This window comes from Halictus rubicundus, unplaced genomic scaffold, assembly GCF_050948215.1.
Source record: "Halictus rubicundus isolate RS-2024b unplaced genomic scaffold, iyHalRubi1_principal scaffold0214, whole genome shotgun sequence".
NCBI classification, from domain to species: domain Eukaryota; kingdom Metazoa; phylum Arthropoda; class Insecta; order Hymenoptera; family Halictidae; genus Halictus; species Halictus rubicundus.
The window spans coordinates 81,875-92,714 of record NW_027488755.1 but is presented as its reverse complement, the minus strand read 5'-3'; the positions used below and the strand labels follow the sequence as shown (position 1 = coordinate 92,714).

Below are 10,840 nucleotides of genomic sequence, written 5' to 3'. Positions count from 1 at the left end.
CACTGACATAGAATATTTTTCACCAATGGACGCCATGATAACCAGTTGCGTAGCAATGTACACACAGTTCGAACGTGAATATCGTAAAAATAAACACTGGAGAAGAGCCAGGTACCTTTTAACCCTTTGCACACGAAGCCATTTTAACTGCAAAACGAAAAATTTCTTCTAGAATATTTCCCTTCTATATATATTTTTTCATGCTATACATACGAAAATGGTAGAATTTACTGGTGCAATACTGAAATGTTTAGTAAGGCTATAGCCGGTTTTGGGGGTCAAATGTGCCCTGGAAGGGATTTTATTCCAATTTGCGCCATTCGATAGCCTACCAAAAAAGATACCTTTCAACCAAGTTTTAGCCCTATAGCACATCTGTAAGGGTAGTTACAGAGGAAAAACGAAAATCCAGTTTTTGGCCCATTTTCCCCATTTAAAATTCTGAAAAAAATCTGACACGTTTCGGACACCAAACCACATACTTTGAGTCGTTTTCAGATTTTTCGGTTGCAAACTCTGGCTGTAAAAATCGAAAAAATGCAGATTTCATATGGAAATCGAAGAGACACTAGAACAGAATTAATTTAGCAATGAGATATTGCCCTAAGCATTATGCTCAATTTTTTTCAAATTCCTGCGATTGGTGCGTCATAGTAAGAAAAAATAAAAACCACTTTTTTCGGCGTTTTTTCCGTGAAAAACTAAGTTATGATTATCGTAAAAATATATTATGTAATATTAAACATCTCTAAGTTCAGGGAAACATCGTCCAGACTTTAAAAATTGCGTAATACAAAAAACAACAATTATACTACGCAGGATATATCCCAATATTTCGAAGGTATTTTCAACGGCGCCGGTTGGTGCAGTAGCTATGGACCAGGTTCGGATCTCGCCCGGGTCCAATTTTTTTTTTCTTTAATTAGATGTTTTTTCGATTTCTAACCGTATGATTGTTGTTACGCTGTTGTAAAAACATTTTTTAACTATGTTTAAACTATTTTTTAATAATTTTCCGGAAAAATATTTTTGGAGTACTTTCGGCCTTTAGTCATCTACGGGCTGTATTACTTATCTCCTTAACATTTTTTTTACATGGATTAAGTGCATCGACTTGTCTATTAAATCTTTTATCTTTAGTCGGCACATTACTTATTGTTAATAATAAATCTAGTGTTATATTGGGGTCGGGAGGTATTGTTGTATATGTTTCTGTCAAGTAAAAATATTATTAGGGATATTATGAAAACGAGGTTTATGCTTCAAAATTTGCCCACGTCCCCCCCTTTTTTTCCGTGGGGAAAATGACGTTACGCATACCCCGACCCCCTGGGGGGAGTCGGGGTTATGTGGGACTACCCCTTGGGGAAAGATCCCCAAGGGGCTACCCACTAAAAAACCCACGCCCACCTAAGCTAAATGGAAGGTGCCTGGATCACGCGTGTACTCAACAGGACACCTCCCAGCTATCATCATACCCCGGGGGAGGTTTTAACCTCCCCCACTGCCTACGCTATAAGACCCCGGGCGGAGGCGCCCACCCGGTGTCCCCATCCCTGGAGCCTTCGGATTGAGCTTCCCGAGGCGGCTGCCGTCCTCTCCAGTCGGGGGGCGAGGAGCCCGAAGTGTCCTTCGAATCGCCAGCGGCCGTCTATGACCAGGCCCAGGTACCTCATCCTGGGCCCGATCTCGACGGAGGTTTTAGCGACGCGAATCCGGAGGTCTTGACCACGGGGTAGCCGCCACGGCCGAGGCGATCCATACCACCAGATCGCCTCGGTCTTTGCGGCGGCCACGGTCAGCCCCATCCTCCGAATTCGCCCGACCATGCAGTCCAGGACGGCCTCACCGTGGTGCCTGGTCCTCCTCCAGTCCTCCCCCACGGCATAAATCAGGGTGTCATCTGCATAGCAGATTTCGGGCATTCGGCATCATGTGACCGAATAATGAAAAATGTTGCTCGACAACGCAAAACTAGGACCTGCCTGGTGGCAAACGCTCTAGATTTATCCTTCATCTACCGCTTTTGACCACTGACATGCCCCATCTTTACATTATCGAGCCATAAATTGACGCCTCCCGAACCCTTGCAATCTTGTACGATCTAGCGTTGTGTGCGGCACACCATGGCACACGCACACGGCACGCACACTGTGGCGCATCAAGGCCACCTGGGAAAGCTGGACCTTAACGGTTGCCTATAATAAGTAACAGTTTGCGGCGTATGATAACGATTTGAGGGCAGCTGCCGAATACACCTGCGAGAAGCTGTGTTTCGGGTACGATAAGCGCGAGCGACCGTCCATCCGTCGTGTATTTTGTACAATCGTGCGGGCTTCTCGGACCACCGCTGCCGGGTTTTGCCGGCAGCTTTTTGTAACACCCGAACGACAATAAATGTAAAGTAGAAGCCCACTTTCGTGTGTCGTAATTCTGAGCAACTTTCCCGCCGCGGGGAATGCCCCGTCCTTCTTTCCCGTAGAACCCTGACCCGTGTAGGGGCTTTCCAGGATATCGCGCGGTGCTCGTCGAATCGAGATCGCGGCGGCCGATTCGCGTCTTAGCGTAATTTTTCGTGTGGCACCGTCCTCGTGCCTGGCGCCCGTTCTGAGTACCGAACTTGAGAGAACCGTCGCGAAAATCGAGTCGACGAGACGCCGCACAGTGGTGCCAAATGGCCAAAAAACGGCAAAAAATCTATAAAAACGAAACTATCCAACGAATTTGTTTGAATGTGTTGAGAGATTGCCACAGGTACAACGCTTATTTGGCAAAAAAATTTTTGTAAAAAGTTGTCAACATTAAGTAATATGTGCTAATCGAAAATCTCTGTTTTCTGCCCATTTTTTATTTATGGAAGCATACAACAAATCCTGTAATAGATTTTGGTCTGGAACTAATCGTTTTGGCAAGGTGTAATATTGATCTAACTTTGTGCAAAAAATCATGAGACCCTTCGAGACCCTTTCGCCACAATTTAAGTTTAAATATCAACTTTCAGAATTTCCAAGAGTGAATTTTCCGGACGTTACGATTATTTGATGTTCCAGGTGAAATTTTTTAGGAATATTTCTAAATAATAAAGAAAAATGAGAAGTGCATACGATTTATTAATTTTTTATGTATAAGAAAATATTTAATAACAATTTTTTTTATCTGACATAAATTATTGTTACAGCGTTCATTGGAGCACTACCACAAAATACCTGTTGCATTATTGCGACAGTAGTCCAGTGAACGAAAACTTTGTTTATTTAACATACAAAATTGTTATTAAATATTTTTTTATATGTATGAATGTCATTTTTTTTATTATCTGATATGTATCCCTTAAAAATTTCACCTGAAACATCAAATAATCGTGACTTCCGCGCGATTCATTCTTGGAAATTCCGAAAGTTGATATTTGAACTTAAATTGCGACGAAAGCATCTCGAAGTATCTCGTGATTTTTTGCACAAAGCTAGATCAATATTATAACTTGCCAAAACGATTAGTTCCAGATCGAAGCTTTCCAAAGGATTTTTTGTATTCCGCCATAAATAAAAAATGAGCGTAACGCAAAGGGGCTTCAGGTTAGTCCATATTACTTAATGTTAAACAACTTTTTTTGGAAAACTTTTTTTTCCAGTCAATAGTTAAAACCATTTGCAATGACCCATATGATTTGTAGACCCCTTAGTATTCAATTATAGGCGGAGTAATTACATAACTTTCGCACTGAAAACTGATGGATTCCCAGGAGCGAGGAAATGGTTATTTACCATGCGTATATCTCCGTAAAAATTTTTTTCAAAAATCTGACTTTGGCACATCATGCACGCACTATTAGGATATACAGAAATAATTTTTTTTTATAAAAATCGAAAATTTATAAAATGGACTTTTTGCCGCCTTGGCACCACTGTGCGCTGTTTGTCCCGGGTGGACCACGTTTCGCGCGGCCGAACGTGGCCCGGCCTCACGGTCTGTAAAAACCCGCCGTTGCCCGGGTTTTTCTCCCGTCGGACGGGCCGAAAATCAGGGCAACGTGACACCGTACAAATTCGTTATTTAATACTAAGATAAAGCTACGAATGGCGTGTTTCAGCAAGAGACTCGAAGATGGCCGCTTCTTTTGTTGACGTGCCCATCCTGCTGTGCTCCCTCCTGGGTCTGCTCGTAAATGGGTTCAACCAGCTCGTGATCCTGTACATACATAAAGAGGTAAATATTTAAAAAATAGAAAACTCCCTACAGATAATATATACCTATTACTATAAGGACTGCCTATTACAGTGAAATCTCGTTGTTTGTCAGTCCGCCGTTTTTACTGGCAAGATACGAAATCGGAGGTTCTCGCCGAGCGTCCCATTTGAACTACACAGGGAACGCTGGAAACCGTCGTACCGTCTTCAAGTCATAAGAAACCTATAACTTGAAAACGCTACTGACGTGAAAACGGCGAAAACAGCAAAGGTCAAGAGCCGTCGTCGTCGAGAAGTGTGCCACACATTGTCGGCTATATCGGTGTGAGACCAGAAGACTAATCGAATCCAGTTACAAAACTTCTTTATTTGTCATTATTTTTTTTTATGAAACTTTTACCAACATATTTACCAACATGTTTCTGATTAAAACTAAACCAAATATGATATAATTCCGATGATATATACTTGTGTAATGGACGATGAAATATGTAGGACGATTGTGTTGTGTCTTGACATGTTCTATGCCTTTAGTATAATTTCGTGGTTAGATCGTGCATAACTCACAGACGATAATCGTCCGTTCGCTGCACCAGATATCCGGTGGGACATATCAAACGCCCTGGTTGGAAATTATGGAGGTTGTGTCTGACATGTAATTGCTTCGACAGCACATATACTAAATTTGAAACGATACAGAGAAGATTAGCATGGTCCCTGCGCAAGGATGTAACCGTTCTTTCCTACTGTTTCTACCGATTCGCGTACGCTGTTACTCGAATCTCTACTTCGCGTCTCGGGACTATCCCTAACCGTCTCGCAGGGCCGGTTACTACCCTAATTTCTCGAAGCTTGCACGTTCGCGAGCAGGAATGGATTCGTGCCTCCAGGCACTGGAAAGCGGCGAGGTATGGACGAGTTAAATGAGATCTTCGTAGCCCAGATAAGGTAACAAAAAATGATATATTCTCGTAAGAACCATCGTGTGTGTTTGGATACAGTAATTCCAGGTACCGTGTGGAACAATGGGTCGGCCTCCCGTGCCGACGGCTCGCGACAAAGTATTATGAACGCGTGAAAGACGCTCGCGGTACGCTCGCTCGACTGTACGCCCGGTTTTCGGAATCGGTTTAGAAAATCACTCAGCACGGATCGCGCCCCGCGACAAGCAGTTCGTGACCCGTCTGACCGCCCCTACACTCGGCCGGATAATCGTACGAGTGATCAGGATGGAGACAAACACGAAATCGCCGTCACTCCACGCTTCCAATGATTCTGCTCTTCGGCACGTAATCGTGGCCTCTAAGCAGTCTCGGGCGAGGCGGCGGCAGAGTGTCAGTGACCGTGCAAAGTCCGATCGCTCCTATCTGACCCGAAATCCGCGATCGAACGACGTCGTACCCGTCAGACCATCCAGGCACCTGGACGATATTCGGACAAGTGGCCTGAGTGGAGACGCACACTAAACCTTGGTCACTCCACGGGACGCACGAGTCTACCCTTTGGCATGATACATGGCCTCGGAGTATTCTCGAATATTGGTCACGGCAGAGTGTCCACGATCGTGCAAGGCGCGATCGTCTCGATTCAGTAGAGACGTGCACTAAACCTCGATTATTCCACGGGACCTATAAGTTCACCCTTCGGCACGATACGTGGCCTCGGAGCAAGCTCTGATAAGGTCACGACAGAGTAGCCGCGATCGTACGAAGTACAATCGCCTCGAATCTGGTCGAGACCCACACCAAACCTCGGTAATCCCACGGGACCCAGAAGAGTACCCTCTGGCACGGTGCGTGGCCTCGGACTACCCTCGATTAAGGTCACGGCAGAAGAACCCTGATTGTGCGAAGTGAAATAGTCTCGATCCAGACGAGACTCACAGAAAACCTCGGCAGTCCCTCGGAACCCAGGAGTTTACCCTTTGGTACGTTTCGTAGCCTCAGAGTACGCTCTGTTGAGGTTTCGGAAGAACCACCGCGATCATGCGATGATTGACTGTCTCGCTTCGACCCGTATAGTACGTACCGTATCTTTGCAACGATACTTATACGTACCCTATACTAATATTTACATTTGAAGGACGAAGTGAATCTACTGTGTCTGTTCGACGCGATGATCGCACGCTTCGCGACGCGTTTCTATCGCTGCGCGACGCAGTTCTCTAAATTTTATAAAATCGTGTCGTACCGACACACGGCGCCTTCCACTCGCCGTCACTCCTAAATCGTACTCGCGACTTGCTCGCTGCAAGTGATCTACGCTGACACTAGTAACGCCTCACTTCGGAATTGATAATTAAACATTTCTCGATCAATCTTTAGGCGAGTGAAAATTATGTAATTTCGTTGGACTACTACGCGGTCACGTCCGAGAGTCACGGAGCTTTATATAAAACGTTTCGACAGTGCCACGGCGCGGTTTGCGCTCGTGACTCCTCGGTTTGAGGCGCGTACGCGTTGAGAGCAGGAAGGACGGTTTGCCTTGCTCTGCCGAGTCGGTTTGACTCCTCGAACGGGTACCGTGTTTCGTCGAACAGACACAATTCTTAAACGCGTGTTTCTCGGACCGCTTCCAGACGTAGAGTGCTGGATCGCTGGCTCGCATCGACCTCCTTCGATCATTATCGAGTGGGGATCGATGCGTGCGCAACTCGACAAAGATCGCGATATCTCGCGATCCCTCACTATCTCCGGACTCGCGAACAACGTAGTATGGTACGGTGGTGGGGTCGTATCGCCGACCGATACGTGCGGTATATGTGTATGCAACCGACACGGTTACAAGGATAACACGCAAAATCGTGAAGCGTTCTGTGCTGTTGAGTACTCGCGTGATCCAGGCACACACCCTTTAGACAAAAAGTGGAAAAATTGCCATTTTTCACGATTTTCGACTTAAAATCGCATTTTTAATCGTTTATAACTCGTAAACGAATAAGTCAATACCGGTGAAATTTTCAGCATGGACATAACTTATTCGAGCGAATCAAATACATTCTTTAAATTTTCAATACAGGCTCAGATAAAAGAGCCTGAAAAAACCAACTTTTACTATTTGTTTGCGATTCCGACCAATTCAAAATTTTTTCAAAAATTTTTTACACCTCGTCTAATAAACTAATCCTTCTAACTTCTCAATAAAATTCAAGTCATTTGATCTAATTTTTAGAAAGTTATGTTGCTTGAAATAGTGTTGACTCAGTTTTGCTCGTTACTGTAAGTAAGAAGTGGCCGCACAATGCACAGATAGATGGATAGATAGATTATAATAGATAGATACATTATAATAGATAGATAGATTATTACTGTTTTTTTTTCCCCCGCGGGGAACAGAATTGCAGTCAATCACAGTCCCAGCAGACAGAGGCAGTGAACGTCCGGTGGTTCGACCGCCAACGAATAAACCCTCAGATGAAGAATTATTATGAATTATCATGGACAACCGATGATGTCGCACGAGGAGAAGTAAAAATGGGATTAGGATATATGTTAAAAATTCTACGCAGTAAGGTAGCACGAGAAACGACTCCAACTTTTCTTCCTGCAAGACTCGCAGATGAGCGTTCTCAGTTTACACGCTGAGAACAAACAGGAAAGGTGTCCAATTATGCCAAATTATAAGAAAAGACGCCGACTTCATGGTAAAAAGATCCTGTCGGCATACAGCTGACTAGTCAGGAGACATCAAGAAGATAAAAAGATGCAAGGTAGAGACTCCTGTGCCAGCATCTTTGAAAAACAAAGGATTGTGCATCTTATAAAAAGGGGGACCAACTCCTAAAATTCAGTTATAAACAGTCAGTCTGTCAGTCAGGAAATCGTGAACAATCAGTTATTCAGTCATAGTCAATAGTACAGTAGTCTCTTGTGAAGTTAAAATAGTTCGTTCAGTTGTTTCGCGACAAACCGTTTCAAAGACCAGTGTCAGCAGTCGGAGTATATTGTAACCGAATCCGAACCCGTGATCACGGTAATATTAATATTATTATTATTATTATTATAATCAAACTATTTGTAAGCACTCCAGTATATGCGCTATATAAACCATATTTGTAAAATCAAATTTGTAATCTCTGATTCAGAACCACACTTTGAATAAATCAATAACTTTGTTGTTTTCAAAATAAGGGTACAAAGTTACTTAAACGATCCTCAATTTCCCGAACCATAGCCGGTGTATGCAGGTAGGTTCGAAACTGCGTCCTATCCTCTTAAGATCGTAATTCATACCACTTGGGACGTAACACTATCAAAGCTTGCAAAGGACTATCTTTGTGTTATGGCAACATCTGTTCCTTCCGAAGGAGTATTCTCAAAGACTGGCGAAATAATTAGTAAAAAAAAGAAATAGATTAAAAGACAATATAGTGAATAAAATATTGCTTCTTAATATGTACAAAATAAATCCTTTATTATGTCTATTTCGTATATATTCGCTTTATCTACGTTTTTTCTTGCCGAAATGTTCCAGTATTTCCACTCGCAGCATTTCTATACTCATGTCAGGTCCGAAATCACAGTCAAATTTAAAGCATCGAGATATTTGAAGGAATCATTTGGCAATCGATACATATAGTATAGAAACAGCTTATAGTGATCATGAATAGATTACTTCTGCGAATTTGATTGCAAAGTGGAAGAACATTAACCCCTTCGACACGATAATTTCATAGGGTGGATAATAAAAATGCCCTTGTGGATTTTAACGAAAGAACCCTCCCCTGCCCTAAACAACAAATTCGGTAATTCAAAATAGGCAGAATTTTTCATCAAAATAGACAGTTTTTTGCGAATATCTCGGAAAATAAACAGATCGCCGCACAGTGCGGACAAATGGCCTGTTTTCGTGCACTTCTCGCAATTATTTATATACAGTGAGTGTAAAAAGTATTCGTACACCTCTTATAGATTTAGAAAACCATATATTTCTTTATGTAATTGTACATTCTTTTATAAAACAAAAACACAATTACGATTATTATATGTTTCAACTACAAAATGTGACATAAATAAATTAGCGAAAAGTTAACGTTAATGAGATATATTAAAAACAGTCTGAAGTCTCTAAAAATTAGCATGCAAAAAGTATTCGTACACGTAACAAATTTAGCAATAAACGTGTTATAATTTGCGAAAATAAATTAAATTAATATTTCGTTGGCTGGCCTTTCGACTGTATAATTGCGTCCAGTCTTCTTGGCATTGAATCCACTAAATTGGATGGGATTTCGTCTGTAATAATACACCATTCCTCTTGAACAGAAAGTTTTAATTGTTCTTTACTTGAAATATGCCGGGTTCGGAGTTTTTTTATCACGCAGATCCCATAAATTTTCGATCGGATTAATATCCGGTGATTGTGGAGGTGTTTTCAAATATTGCGGTGTGTTATAAAGCAACCACTTTCTTGTGTTGCGTGCTGTATGTTTAAGGTCATTGCCTTGAGTGAAGATAAAGTTGTCTTTTATACCCATTTTTTCTGCACTACTTACAATATGGGTTTTTAGTATGTTTAGGTATATTTTGTGGTCCATGATTCCCTCGATGAAGTGTAATGACCCCATTCCAGCAGCACTCATACAATCCCAAATCATAAACCGAACCTCCGCCGTGTTTTACTGTGGGACGTAGATTTTCTTTTTGTAGCTCTGTATTTTTCTTCCTCCAGACCGTACACTTGCCATCAGAGCTAAAAACATTAAATTTACTTTCATCAGTAAATATGACTCTTCGCCAAAACTCGATAGGCTTATTAATATTATTTTTCGCGAAATCAAGTCTCTTCTTTCTATTTGCGGCATTTATGAAATAATTCTCGCGAGCAACTCGGCCGTGGTATTCATTATTTCGTAAACAATTACGAATAGTGCTGAAACATACACTTACTCCAGCGTTGTTTGCAAGCTCAGCAGCGATCTTAGGGGCACTAATTTTAGGATTTGTTTTTATTTCACGCACTATAAAACGTTCATCGCGTAAACTAAGTTTTCGAGGGCGACCAGATTTCACTTTATTTTTATTGGTTTTTCGTTCACCATATCGATCTATAATTCCTTGTATAGTGCTGTGTGGCCTATTAATTGTTTTTGCTATTTCTCGCAATGATTTGCACTGATTATGCAGTTGTATAATAATTTTTCTTTCAGTCTCACTTGTTTCCTTATCTATATGACCCATTTTACCGAATGTTATAAAAATTGACTGGTTTTGCAGAAGGTTGCCACTAGACTGTTCATCAAAGACCCTGTCTGATTATTTGTCGGGTCCCGCTAAACCATAATATAAACAATCGGACGCCTTTCGAGTACATTCTAGTACCTGTACGAATACTTTTTGCGCGCCAATTTAGAGACACGTCTCATAGTTTCTAATTTTTCTCGTTAACGTTAAACTTTTTCAAGTGTATTTATGTGACAGTATGTAGTTAAAATATATAAAAATTACAATTATGTTTCGTTTTATAAACATGTGTGCAATTACATAGAGAAATACATGGTTTTTTAAGCCTACAAGAGGTGTACGAATACTTTTTACACTCACTGTATATACAGGGTGATCCACGCAATTGTTTTAAGTCATAACTCCGTTATTATTGCATTTACGAAAAAATTACGAGTATCACTTGCAAATTCTATGTCGCTGTTGACGCAA

The 10,840-nt window shown here is 41.7% G+C and overlaps 1 non-coding gene across 1 annotated transcript; it reads left to right on the top strand.

The window, feature by feature from the left end:
- Positions 1-4,846: 4,846 nt before the first annotated feature.
- Positions 4,847-4,949, top strand: LOC143364027 (U6 spliceosomal RNA). Its single transcript, XR_013083965.1, has one exon. It is a non-coding gene; the product is annotated as a U6 spliceosomal RNA (small nuclear RNA).
- Positions 4,950-10,840: the final 5,891 nt, after the last annotated feature.